At 41.9% G+C, this 13,687-nt stretch overlaps 1 pseudogene; it reads right to left on the reverse strand.

The window, feature by feature from the left end:
- Window positions 1-11,039: 11,039 nt before the first annotated feature.
- Window positions 11,040-12,960, reverse strand: LOC110308444 (spermine synthase-like; annotated as a pseudogene).
- Window positions 12,961-13,687: the final 727 nt, after the last annotated feature.

Consider the following 13,687-nt stretch of genomic DNA (forward strand, 5'->3'; position numbering starts at 1 on the left):
AAGCAGGGGGAGGCAGGATGTGATAGGGTGTTTCCAAGAGAGAGGGAAACCAGGAAAGGGGATAACATTTGAAATGTAAATAAAGAAAATATCCAATAAAAATAAAATCTCTTCCTTATGGTAGCTTAAGATTTTCCAGGGAAAGATAAATATAGGTGACCAGATTGACCTTAGAGGCACCCCAAAGGCAGCGGTTGTGACCTTTTTGTGGGTCCAATGATCCCTTCACAGGGGTTCCCTAATATCATTGGAAAATACAGATTTTACATTATGATTCATAACAGTAGCCAAATTATACGTATGAAATAGCAACAAAATATATTTTATGATTCAGGGTCCCTGCAACATGAGGAACTGTATTAAAGGTAACAAAGTTAGGAAGATTGAGAACCACTGCCCAAAGGGGTCATGACCCACAGGTTGAGAACTGCTGCTTGAGAGGCACCTGCTGGCCAGTTTCCAGCATGAAGTGCCTTTATACTTACGCCTATCTCTTCATGAAGCATTTGGCATGTCAGGGGTAGTTGGGAGAAAGAGAGCAAGAGAGAGCAAGAGAAGTGTGTGTGTGTGTGTGTGTGTGTGTGTGTGTGTGTGTGTGTGAGAGAGAGAGAGAGAGAGAGAGAGAGAGAGAGACAGAGACAGAGACAGAGACAGACAGAGACAGAGACAGAGAGAGAGAGAGACAGAGAGACAGAGAACTGTTGACATAGCAGTGGTCTTTTTAAGAAGAGATCTTGCTGATGCTCAAACCCCTCTCCTCAAAGAGGAGAGGCTGCAGCGGTCTCCCTTACCCCATCACTGCTGCATGAACTTTTGGCCTCCTCCCTCCTGCACCTTATTTCTCTTAAAATGTCTGTTTGATGATTGTATACTGCTTCTTTTCTGTGGCTCTCTGTCTTTGCCAGGGTCTGTCTGTCTGTCTGTCTGTCTATGTATGTTGTATCTGGGCAGCAACTACATGTTTGGGTTTTAGGCTGAAAAGGCATTTTGGAAACCTGGAAGAGAAGAAGGGCTAGGCGGGCGAGAAAAGGATGCAGCTAAGACAGTCATTCTGATCAAAGCTCTATTTTACTATTCTGCATGCAGTTATGAAGCAGGGGAAGGGGGCCCGATTCCCGCCAAATAATCTCGGGGTCCAGTAGCAGGGTGACCACATGATGGCTTCGGAACAGAAAAGCGGCAAGCTCCAACAGTGGGCATGGCAGGACGATTGAGCGGCAAGCTCCATCCAGGTATAAACAGTGGAACCATTAAGGCTGGGGGAGGGGAGGCTACATATGTATCTCCTTTCTAAGAAACCTCCCCAGACCCACAGCCACTCTGGGACCAACTGTACATTTTTTTTTTTTACACAAGTTCTTTTTAAAAAATGTTTTTATTAGGTATTTTCTTCATTTACATTTCCAATGCTATCCCAAAAGTCCCCCATACCCTCCCCACCCTGCTCCGCTACCCACCCACTCCCACTTCTTGGCCCTGGCGTTCCCCTGTACTGGGGCATATAAAGTTTGTAAGACCAAGGGGCCTCTCTTCCCAATGATGGCCAACTAGGCCATCTTCTGCTACATATGCAGCTAGAGACACGAGCTCTGGGGGTACTGGTTAGTTCATATTGTTGTTCCACCTATAGGGTTGCAGACCCCTTCAGCTCCTTGGGTACCAAGTTCTATTTTTGTAAATGTTACTATTTTACTTTACTATTAAATATGCACAGACATCTCCCATATCTTTCAATTATTATTATCTAGAATTCCCCAATTTATTTCTTAGAAAGCCCAGCAGACTATTATTGTATATCACGCATCATCTTTGGAAAAACTGGTCTCTATTTTTTGATAAATACATTCAACTGACTAATAATTTTTAATTATTTAGGATTGTGTTACCCACAGTGGAAATTGAAATTATGGAATTTAAATCTATCTTTTGCTGAAACTCATGGCTTGGTACTAATAAGTAAATAAGAGTACAAAATGGTCCTCTAATTTCAATAGTCTGACTGATGTTTCAAGCTTACAAAATTATAAAAAGTGACAGCCACAAAACCTGTACTTCAGATTTTGGATGAAGATGTTTTCTGCGATTATTACTATGCACGAGGAACTTCTCTCTCAATTCTGGGTGAGAACATCCAGCCACAGTGCCCAGCTAGCCCGGCCCCTCAAGGGGACACAGCCAGCTCTGTGTACTAACCTAGGATGTCAGGAAGCTTGGGTAGATTCTGAGTATTCTCATGTCAAAGCTCAGGGGACAGATGTACCTACATATGAAAAGCTGCTCTTCACTCACATCAGCTTAACAGTGTGATGCTTACTTCTGACAGTGGACTAAACCGCCTCAGGCAAGTTTTCTCACTGTATGTAACTAGAGATGCCAGACAAAAATAAAATAAATATTAGTAAATAGCTACAAGAATTGGGAAGCTCAGGAGTGTGCCCACCATTTGAAGCTGTTTGACAATGAGACCACAAATCCTGAGAAGCACACGCCAGAGTGAACACGCAGCTGAAAAGAATGCATGGCTCCACAAGAGTCCAGGGGACTGGAAGGAAATAACCTAAGCCATTTTCTTTCATCAAAAGTCTAGAAAATAGCCATGTTTCCAGTTCAGACCTCAGAAGGGCTGCAACTCAGCAGTGCTGGAAATGGGAGGACCCCCATCACGGAAGCAAGCTGTCATCACCTCACTAAGTATGTCATCACCATACTAAGCAATCCACTGTCTGAAATAGCAAATGAGATTGGGGGTAGGGTATCTGGAGAAAGATACCATCAAATAGACTGTCAAACTAACTATGATTACAGAGTAAGTGGGATTTATATAAAAATTGATAGAGAATATACAAAGACCTAGTGAGTGACTATGAAGAGAAAGAGACACAGGGGGGCTTCTCAAGAGAGCCAGAGAAAAGGCATCCAGTCACTGGGAAGTATAACAAAACTGAACACAGTCTTCTCATCAGGCATACAAAAGCCAGAAGACAGGAAAATGAATGCAGCCCACTGTTACGGCTTAGATAGGAAATGTATCGACATTTCCACTTGCTGAAATCTTGGATGCCAGTTTAGGGGCTTTTATGATTGATTCACGAAACTTCTGACTTCATCAAAGAATAACTGATGACAGCACAGCCCACAGGGCTTATTACGAAGTGGAGCTCATTAGGGGCTGGAGAAAGCAGTTCACTGGGGACAGGTCTTTGGCAAGTATATTCTGTCCCTGGTGCTTGCTGACGCTCTGCTTCCTGACCTTCAGGAGGTGAGCAACTTTAGTCTGCCTCAGCCTTCCGCCATGATGCTACACCTCACCACAGGCTAAAACTCTAAAACTACCAGCCAGAGTAAAACTTACTTCCTTTTAAATAGTTTCTCTAAGGTATTTTGTCCTACTGACAAAAAGAAGCCTAAAACAGTGGTATATATAAATCTTAGACACAATTTGACAAAACAGATGCAGAAAAAAATGTGTAGTATGAATAATTGTTGATGAAATTCACTCAAGGGGAGGTGAGGCCCCCACAGCTAGCCACACCAGTCTGTAAACTTCTCTCTTCCTCAAGATCAAACAAAAGCAAAAGAAGGGAAGATAAAATACCATAAACTCAAGTTTTCACATAACTACTAGACACAAATCATTCTCAGATGCTGAAATATTTCAAAGTAATATCAAACACAGATGCCACATCAAAGGAAAACTAAAGAATCATGAGTAAATTGTAAAGAACCCAAAAAGAGACACAACACCAGCCCAGGAAAAGATGGAAATTCAACACGCAAAGTGTGTTTCTGCTGAATTTGTACTTGTTCATACCATCGTAAATCCAAAACATCCTGAGACTGTCTTGGGATAAAATTTTAAAAATAATTTTTAGCTTATCTAGATAGAAATCTACTTGTGAGTTCCTTCCAGTATTTTTAAAGTAATTTATATCCCCCCTATAGACACAGCATGGAAAAAAGGAATATATTTAACTGCTGTTTCTGTGAGCCAGCAGAGTTCCTCAAACATAATAGTATGCCATTGCTAAATCTTTGATTAGTGGATGAACAGGAAATGCTTCCACGAAAGGCAGTACCTTGAATTCCTACACCCCTCCAGAATGTAGGGACTTGATTGTTAGGCCAACTCATCTTGGAGGGAACACCATAGATGGTAAGAAAGGAAACTGACCCTTGGTGTCATTTACCCAAGAGTGAGTCTGATTGGTTTGTCTGAATCCTTTTGAGCCAATCGCTTGAACAAAGGCCATTCAGTCCACTCTATGTACTGAACAGCACAGCACATATCGTGTGGAAAGGAATGAGGAACTTTTGTCTTAAGTTTTATAGAGGTCTCATGAAGGGAAGAATGGTTGCTCTCACCCTATTGACTCATAATATCACCCAAGGACATAACAATGCTTTCAACATTGGAGGGAGAGGTTCAAACCTTACTGCTTCCAGCAAATGGTCATAGTTCTAGCCCCTCCATCTTTTGCCCAAATATGTTGCTCTGAGCTAGGAATCAATGAATCATTAAGGAGAAATAGAGCAAATCATACATTATGGAGGCCAAAGCATAGTGAGACTGAATACATTGTTTTTCTTAAAGGTCAGTTAATTCTGAACAGGTTGAATACACTTTAAGTAAGCAGAGCAACCATAAAGATCTCAAAGCACATTACTAACTTGGTTGTAGGTTGGGTGAAGGTGTGATATGTAATAGCAAGCTGCAAACAACATTTCTTAGAAAAATCATTCACAGTTTCTTCTCCTGAATCCACTAACCTGGATTTGCAGAGCTCTTGCCTTACACTGAGGAGGTGTGTCAATATGCTTAAGTTTCAAACTGGAAAAACACATATGTCTTCCAAGATAATCTTAGCCACCAAATAAAGAAAACGGGCATTCAAGCCAGTGTTCCTGAATAGCAGGCCTCACTGACAAGGCTGAGGCCACTTGCGAATAAACAGTGTGCCTGAGAGCCTAGAGATTAGTAACAAAGACAATGACAGCCAAACGGGAACTGCCACTGGAGGACATACTTGCTTGGGATCGATGGAACACGGGTGGAGGGCATAAAGGGTGGTCTTGAGAATAAATGGGCTTGCTGCCTCATTCTCACCTGCTCCAGGAGTCTGAGCTCCATGCCTTCTCACCCTCTGCACCCAAGGGCGACACGGGGCAAGACACGGAAATTAGGCAACACCTGAAGAGATTTCTCTGTCTCATATACTGTGCTAAGGGTCAGGACAGAGACAAGGAGCTATGCCGTTAGTTAGCAACCTGAAAGTAAGAGAAAATACAACGACCATGGAGTGTGGGGGTGGGGTGGGGATAACAGTATTGCTGTAACCCGGAGAACATTGCAAGTCAGTTCAGAAAAGAATACTTTTCTCTATTCAGATCAGGGAGAATCCTCCTCAGCATATGTCAGCTTTAGAGTATGAATTCTCCTTTCCCAGTGGTGATGCCAGGCAGGTCAGCTCAGCTACTTTAGCTGGACCTCAAGCAAGCTGTGGAATCAACTTTCCTCAGACTAAGCAGACTGTAAAACCATCATTTGAACCTGAACCTGGGATCTTTCTCAGGATTAATCAAATCAGAAGCCCTCACTACCTTGACACACTTCATAAATCCATTTGTAATTTCCAAAAACAGTTATCCTGGGATTTCTATCAACACTGTTAATGATGGTAGAGCATCCCAAAAGTGGGAGGAAAGGGACTTCAGAGATCAGAGTAACTGATGGGCAGCCCTTCCCATGGTATCCACCTGCTCCGAGAATAGGGAGACTTCTGTAAAAAAGTAACTGGGGTTATGGCAGGTCATTAGCAGGGTCAACGCATGAGACAAAGTCAGGAAAATTCTGGCCGAATGTTGAGTTCCTTCAGTGAAGCCATCCATTGAGGAGTGTAAGCTCCTCAGAGATGGGGCAGAGAGGATCTGGTGTGCTCCTACTCAGAGAAGCCTTGGTACAGCAAAAAAAGATGTTACAGATATTTCCCTTAGCAAATAAGGATCTGGAACTCCTTACACAATGCAGGATTCTCACATGCCTCTCTCTGATCATTTATGAGGCAAATTGGTAAATGGTTGTTGCTTCCTTTGATGAGTTATTCTGATTAAAGATTATCGGGAAATGATCTACTGTGCAGTCTACTTTTTTTCTTCATCTCTATACACAAATGTCAAACTACATGTGCAGTTTTTGAAAAGGGAAATTAAGGAAGTTTTGTAGGCAGCCCAAAGGAAAATTTTTGAAGCCCAAATGCTTCCAAAACACACACACACACACACACACACACACACACACACACACACACACCTTTAAAAGGAGCTTGAAATAGTTAAGTTTTAATGAAATTCAAGCACAGAATAATTCTGGTGAGGCTTGCATTAGAGAAAGAACTGGACAGGCCATGCTTGACACTCAGCTCTTGTTCAGTTATGTCCTAGTTTTTATGTTTCCTCAAGAGGCTGTGTCCAACCTGACCCAAAAGTTCTGTGCAACCTCTGAGGAAAACACTGTCCTCTGTCACCCTGTGTCCTGCACCAGTATCTCAGTAGCAGCACTAGGGACACTGTGAACCAAGTGATTCTTCACTGGGTGGGACCAGGAATGGAAGCGCAGAACATAACCCACTTCTAGGGCTCCAGCCACCAGAGCCAGCAACATATCCTCCTGTGCCATACAATCAAAAAATGTCTCTTGGGGCTGGGGAAATAAATAGGTTAATGGCTAAAGATCTTGACACACACACAGGCATAAGAATCATAGTTCAGATCCCCAGAATCCACATAAATGCCAAGTAGGTGTGGCAGTCTGCCTATGTTTCTAATGCAGGGAAGGCAGACATGGTTTGCCTGGGCAAGCTGGCTAGTTAGACTAGTCATACAAGGAGAGCTATGACTTCAACTGAAAGACTCTGCTTCAAAAAATAAGATTTAAAAAAGAAGACTCAAAGCATCAACCTTGAACCTCCAATATACATGAGTGCACATCACACATGCACATGAGAGAAAGTAGAAAAAAAAAAAAAACTTCTGTAAATACTGCCAAAGTGTCCCCTGCGGGGTGAAATTCTCCCTGGTAGGGAAGCACTGCCCTGTATCTGTGCCTTTGAAAGGGCTTAAAATGACATTTTTCTTTCAAGAATTGATTGTTACTAAGTGGTACCAAGAATACTACCATTACACACTGATGAGAATTTTTTTAAAGATCCCACTTTTAAGAGGGCCCCACTTCTAAAAGTTTCATCTACCCAAAAGCCAAAACTGCACACATTCAAAGAACCAAAACCAAAACCAACCAACCAAACAAAAAACTGCCTTGAACTTGTTTTCCAGAGAAAAGAACACACTACTTTCTAAGCTTCTCCAAGTTAAGGTTTAATCTATATGAATTATCTTATAGAATTCCTGACTTGATTCAAATAATTTTAGGAAGAAAGTTTAAAAAAATGGTTTTAGTTGTTTTGCCAGAAAGATGTAATAAAGTTAGAATCAAGAATAGAATGTGAGCCGGGTGTGATGGCGCACGCCTTTAATCCCAGCACTCGGGAGGCAGAGGCAGGCGGATTTCTGAGTTCGAGGCTAGCCTGGTCTACAAAGTGAGTTCCAGGACAGCCAGGTCTATACAGAGAAACCCTGTCTCCAAAAACCAAAAAAAAAAAAAAAAAGAATAGAATGTGCCCCCTCCTCTTAAAATAGTAGTAATGACTGCACTATAAGGCATACAATGAGCTTTCACAATTACACTAAAAAGAGAAATAGGCTTGGGACAAATTTGTGATCAAGGAAAAACATTCATTCTAGGCCAGATCTAAGGATGAAGCCATGGGTGTGCACTACGATAAAGTGGAACTTTTAAACTTATATTGAGCTTACAGAATAAACACTGGTTTGAACTTAATATCAGCATCCATTTGTAACTTCCCTTTTTTGTAACATTTTATCTATGTAGTAATTTTCTAAGAATTCTTGTCTATAAAAAGGCCAGAGAATAGAAATAAGGTGGTGGCTTGGGGAGCTCTGCCCTATCCATCCATTCAAATGTCTGTGTATGGCATTTGGGGCTCAGCTCCATCCATCAAATGTATATATGTATGTCTGTTTGTCTGTGTGAAGGTATGCATAAACACTTGTGGAGTAGATGAAACATGTGGTCAGGCCCAAGCAGAATGTGTGTGTATGAATGGGTGTGCCTCTGTGCATATTGCCCTTGTAAAGGATTTTAATTCTTTTCCTTTCTTTGTAACATTTTATCTATGAGATAATTCTTTCTTACACAGAGAACATTTTGGCTAAAAGCTATAAAAAGCTGAAAGTAACTTAAAAAAAAAAGGTGGTGTAGCCATTTCCAGCTTCATCTGGTGTGTGTGTTGTTTGTGTGACTTCCTTCTTTCCTTTTCTTTCTCTCTGGTTCAGTAAAAGATAACAAGCTCTGAGCCTCTTGCCTGGCCAGTAAGGGACTTCTGGCTGGCTTGCCAGAGCAAGGAACACTAACAATTAATCCTTTACTTAATTCCCCACTGCTAAACAGCATAAACTATTCACAATAAATCAGCATTTATATTTAAGCACAAATAATAAGAAACCAGCACCTGGGGCTGGAGAGATGGCTCAGCAGTTAAGAGCACTGACTACTCTTCTAGAGGTCCTGAGTTAAATTCCCAGCAACCACAGGATGGCTTGCAACCCTCTTCTGGTGTGTCTGTAAACATCTACAGTAATAAGAAAGCTAGAGACTAAAAGACTAGAACTTATTGAAGCACAACTGATAAGATTATAAGGCCAGAGATCATTCAGTTGTTTAGCCTTCAGCCAACTCTGGGTTCCACCCCAGAACTGCTCCTCTAAGGCTGGGACAGGCCTCCAGCAAATGTCTTCGCTTTAAGTTATTTAAAATGTCAGTGTTTAAAAAATTATTTTTAAAAACGTGCCATGCATCATCTAGGCTTTCCTCAAGGGATGGCTCTTCTGGTGAACAAGCTGTACTGATAGCATCAGCTTGGGAGTCTGTCATTTGTTGCAAAAACAACAAAGGCATCTTTCCTCAAGAAAGGTGACCTGAGAGGACTGCATTGCTACATTTTGTAGTTGCATTAATAAGAATAAATAAGCATGCACAGTAGATCAAACACAACCCTGCAAAAAGGAATGGGACTGCTGGAGACATTTCTCTAGGATAAAAGAAAAATGGCAGGAAGCTCTGAGGGAAGCAAAGAGCCTTTGAAGGAATCTTGGAGAAGGTGGTTGTCAGCAGCATGCCTTGGCTAGGGAGAAATAAAGAATTCAATCCTTTATTAAAACTCTAAGGCATTGCAATTTAGGTAGTATTCTCATTTATATTAACTATAGTAGTGTGATAGGTCGGAAATTACACAGATCTGTAGAAATAGTCATTTTATTAGTATATGTTAATCTTACATCACTGTGTTTCATAGTAATTTTTTGTTCATATGGACAATGTACACTGTATTAGTCAGGGTTCTCTAGATTCACAGAACTCATGGATAGTCTCTAGAGTAAGGGAATTTGTTATGATGACTTACTGTCTGTAGTCCAGCTCCCCAACCATGGTCATCTGTGAATGGGAAGTCCAAGAATCTAGTCATTGCTCAGTCCCACAGGGGAGTTGTTTCAGCTGGTCTTCTGTAGAAGTAGCTTCCAGCATATGTGCTGGCAAGTCAGTGCAAGCGGGTGAAGAAGAATGAATCTTCCTTCTTCCAATGTCCTTGTGTAGGGTCTCCAGCAGAAGGTGTGACCCAGATTAAAGGCGTGTGCCACCACTCCTGGATCTGGACTTGTTTTGTCACAGACTGACCATGAACTTAGAGATCTTCTTGCCAAGATCCAGGTCGGAAATTTGTCCCTACAATTCTGGATTGTAGTTCATTCCTGATTGACAACCAGGAATAGCCATTACCTACACTAATAATATTTACCCACCTACTGCCTCTCTTGCCTCCCTTCCCACATAGGCCCTTCTGTAACCTCCTTCAGCCTAGGCAGGCTGGTTCAGACTGTATGCCACTGAGGGGGGCCACCTGCGGTGCTGCTTCTCAGACTCAATTAGTTGCCTTTGACGTGACACTACCTGCCACCTGCCATGAGGCTGAACCGGTTCTCCAAGATTTTCCAGAGTTAACTACAACCTGTGAATTTGGCGACTTTCTGCTAAAAGGCTATGCTGACAACTTAGCATCTCAACATCAAGAAACTTGGTGTGACAGGGAATGGGTTTCCCTCTTTATAAGCGCAGACTTTTATTAAACATTTGAGCCTTGATCAGAACATTGTCTTGGCTCCATTTCTCTCTTGTCTGCCTAGTTTCCCCTCTCTTTTCAGCCCCGGTTTGCCTCTCAGGTGTAACCCAGTTCATGTTAGCCGCAGCCCGGTTTCCAACACCCTTCTACTTCCATTGTCTTTTTGTTGAAATGTAGATTAGGCATAGAAGAGAAACATGCAATATTTGTATTTCTGCGTCTGACTTATTTTACTTAACATGATCTCAATTTGGCCCCATTTTCCTTCAAAGATCTGTCACAATTTCCCTCCTTTTTTGTCTCCTTTGTCATTTTAATTGAAGCACTGCTAATCACTCTTTTTAAACCTTTAAAAGCACCAAATTTTAATATCTAAGTCAATTTTGGGGATGAGAGGGAAGAAACACTATCAGGAACTTCTCTCCAGAACAAAACAATGATGTTCATCCCTCCACATGTCCAAATTAAAGTTCTACTGAAACCAAAACCAAAACCCAAACCCCACACAGAGGAAAAAAAGGTACTAAAATCACATTCTAGGGGGACAATGCATTCTGCAGTCTTCCTAGGCTGTCTAATTGTCCTTCGACTGTCTTTTAAAAATTAACACCCTAACTCATCAAAACATACATTTTTCTCATTGGCTTTTTAAAATTAAAAATAATAATTAAAAATGAAAACCACTAGAAGGAATTCATGAGCAGTTGCCTGACTCATTTGATGGCATATACGGCATATGGAGGTCAGGAAGGAGGCTTGCAGCACACGTCATTCAGGGGATGCTCATCTTTAAGGCTGAGCTTTCTTCCAAACAGTGTAAACCACCCAAGGTTCCAAGTATGAAGGGACACAATCTCTTTTCAGAATTCCACAGGACAATATAGGCACCCCAGCTGTTCTTCATAGAGCAACAGGGCTTCAGTCAAGTTGACACAGTTCCCCTGTATGAAGTGTTTTCCATCCTGTTTCAGAACCTTCATTGACAGGTTGAGAATCAGTCTGAGGAGCTCCCATATGCAATCTTCTTCTGGAGATGTAGAGACAGGGACAGCTGTCAAATCACTAATCACATAGTCAAACTCTCTCCCTTCAGTACTGGGATACAGTCTTCTATAAGAACCTGATAGCAGTCTCCTTTAAGATTGTCTAAGACATCTCCACATGTTCTCTGCATGGATTTCTTTCATCCATCAATTACCATTGGGTTAGTCTCTACCATAGTGACCATCTTTGGTTTCAGTTTGACAATTTCACATAATATGCCTCCATTGACGCCTCCCAGAATCAGTACATCTTTACCAGTGTAGTCTTCTTTACCATTGCCCATGATGGCCAAGTCACTCTCTGCCAAATTAACATCCCCACTGAGGATGTGCCATGGACTGACCTCAGTTGGCCCCTCAATCCGAAGGAGAATCAGGGTCCTGGTACAGGTGAGCAGGGAGTCAGTGAAAAGTGACAAACAGACTCGAACACAAGGGAGTGTTGTATCTGACTGTAATGTCTCAAAGTAAGCACCAGACTTATAATACAGAAGAAAATCAAGAAATCTAGGCAAATACATCAGTCAAGGTACATCGAGATGCACAATGGTTCTTTACACAAAACAAAGAAAATGCATACATAGAAAGCTAACGGGAGCCAGGCAGTGTTTACAACTGAGATAGGAACAGCCCTATATAAAATCAGGAGCCAGGTGAAAGATCTGATGCAATGCTAGTCTGTTGTTAAACCCACCGAATTATGTTATTCCTCTGGGCCTAGTGAAAAAAAAAGCACCAGGGAAATTCTGTTCTACTCACCCTTTCATGAATAACACAATACTTCAGTTCCTCCTAAAACACAACCCACCTTCTTTCTACTATTATGTAATGTAGGCTGCCATTCATGTCTGTAATGAGAATTCTAAGTTTACTATTTTGAACTATCCCTGAGAATACTAGCTCCTATCCAGCAAACTGAGATGCCTGATTACGGTCAACACTGGGGCATTTTGTCTGGATGAATGACATTCTTACAAAATTCCAAGCCCAGGGTCAGCTCAAGGACTGCCTAGGACATTGGTGAAGGTCAGGCAGTAGAGCTCAACCTGATTTAGGAATTAGTAAAATCATTTCTTGGAGGCATCTATAATAAAACAATACTAAAAGAAAGCACACAAATCCATACACTGACTAACGCAGGGACAGGTTTGGAGCATTTGTGCTAAGGTTCCAGGAGACTGAGTTTCCATGAAACCCTTTGCCCCAGGACTGTGTCCAAGCCTTTAGGCCTGTCACGCAGTCTTCACTGGAGTGGGTGTAGCAAGGATGAGAATATTCCCAAACTGCTTTGAGTGTAGAAATTTGATGTTCTGATAGGGTGAATCTTCTTCATATACCACTTCGTCTATGTCACACTCAACCAGTTACCCATCAGCAGTAGGCCAGTTTCTGTCAGTGGCCCCTCCTCAAACTGTGGGTGATAATCACTTCACCCTTCCAGTACTGTCTTGACTCAATTACTTCATTTTTTCTTCTACTTTGTTCAGAAGGCTGTCAGTTTCTTGTTTGCCTTGCACATCACTGTCATACCTCTGAAGGTCCAGCAACACCAGTCCATGTGGATAAATTCACAAATTGGCAAAGCTGCCATTCTTGTTCATGAAAGTTGCTAAATAGCCATGGTCCTGCCAGGTGTGCACTGACTCTGTCATCCCCTGCTCCTGAAAAAATGGACTGAAGGCCTTTCAGAATGGCCTCACCATCAGCTTTGGTATCGAGCATGAAGTTGAGTGTGCTGTGTCTTGCTGGAATTGCTCTCCCATAATTAAACAAAGTACCTCCCCTGCAGAGAGTACTAAGTGCAGTTCAAATATATAACAACACAGGCCCTGTTGTGAGAAACATTCTTGCTTTCTTCTTAAAAACACAAGTTTACCACCTAAGATATTTAAAGCCAACTGTGCATGGAAACACTAAACACTCCCCTCTTCTGGTTATTAGCACAGTGAGTAACACATAGGTATGCACATTGCATTTCAGCCATTAGGAATTGTACTGTGTTCTGTGAAATGTATATTCAAAAGTACAGGAAAGTATTATGTTCCCATACTAAAGAAAGCCACATCCATTGCAGGACATGGGGTACCTTGTCCATTGTGCAAGGAAAGATGAGCCTGATCCTCTTGTTGGTTATGAGTTGTGATATAAAATTTCTCTTGTTCTAAAGGCTGTGGTCAAAGAAGCAAGACACTTTCGTATTATATGCTGTACTGGCTAGTTTTGTGTAGCCTCCCCCTGCCTTGAAGCAGGCTGATTCAGACTTTGCTGCCACTGAATGCGAGATCACCTGGGGTGTATCCTTCTGACTTAGATGGCTATATTGTTATGTCAACCATGCTGCTCTTCTCTGAGACTCTGCTACCTCCTGAGAGACCCTTGAGACATTCTGGAGAC

This window comes from Mus caroli, unplaced genomic scaffold (genome assembly GCF_978045245.1).
Source record: "Mus caroli unplaced genomic scaffold, Mus_caroli_1 scaffold_15, whole genome shotgun sequence".
Taxonomy (NCBI): Eukaryota; Metazoa; Chordata; class Mammalia; order Rodentia; family Muridae; genus Mus; species Mus caroli.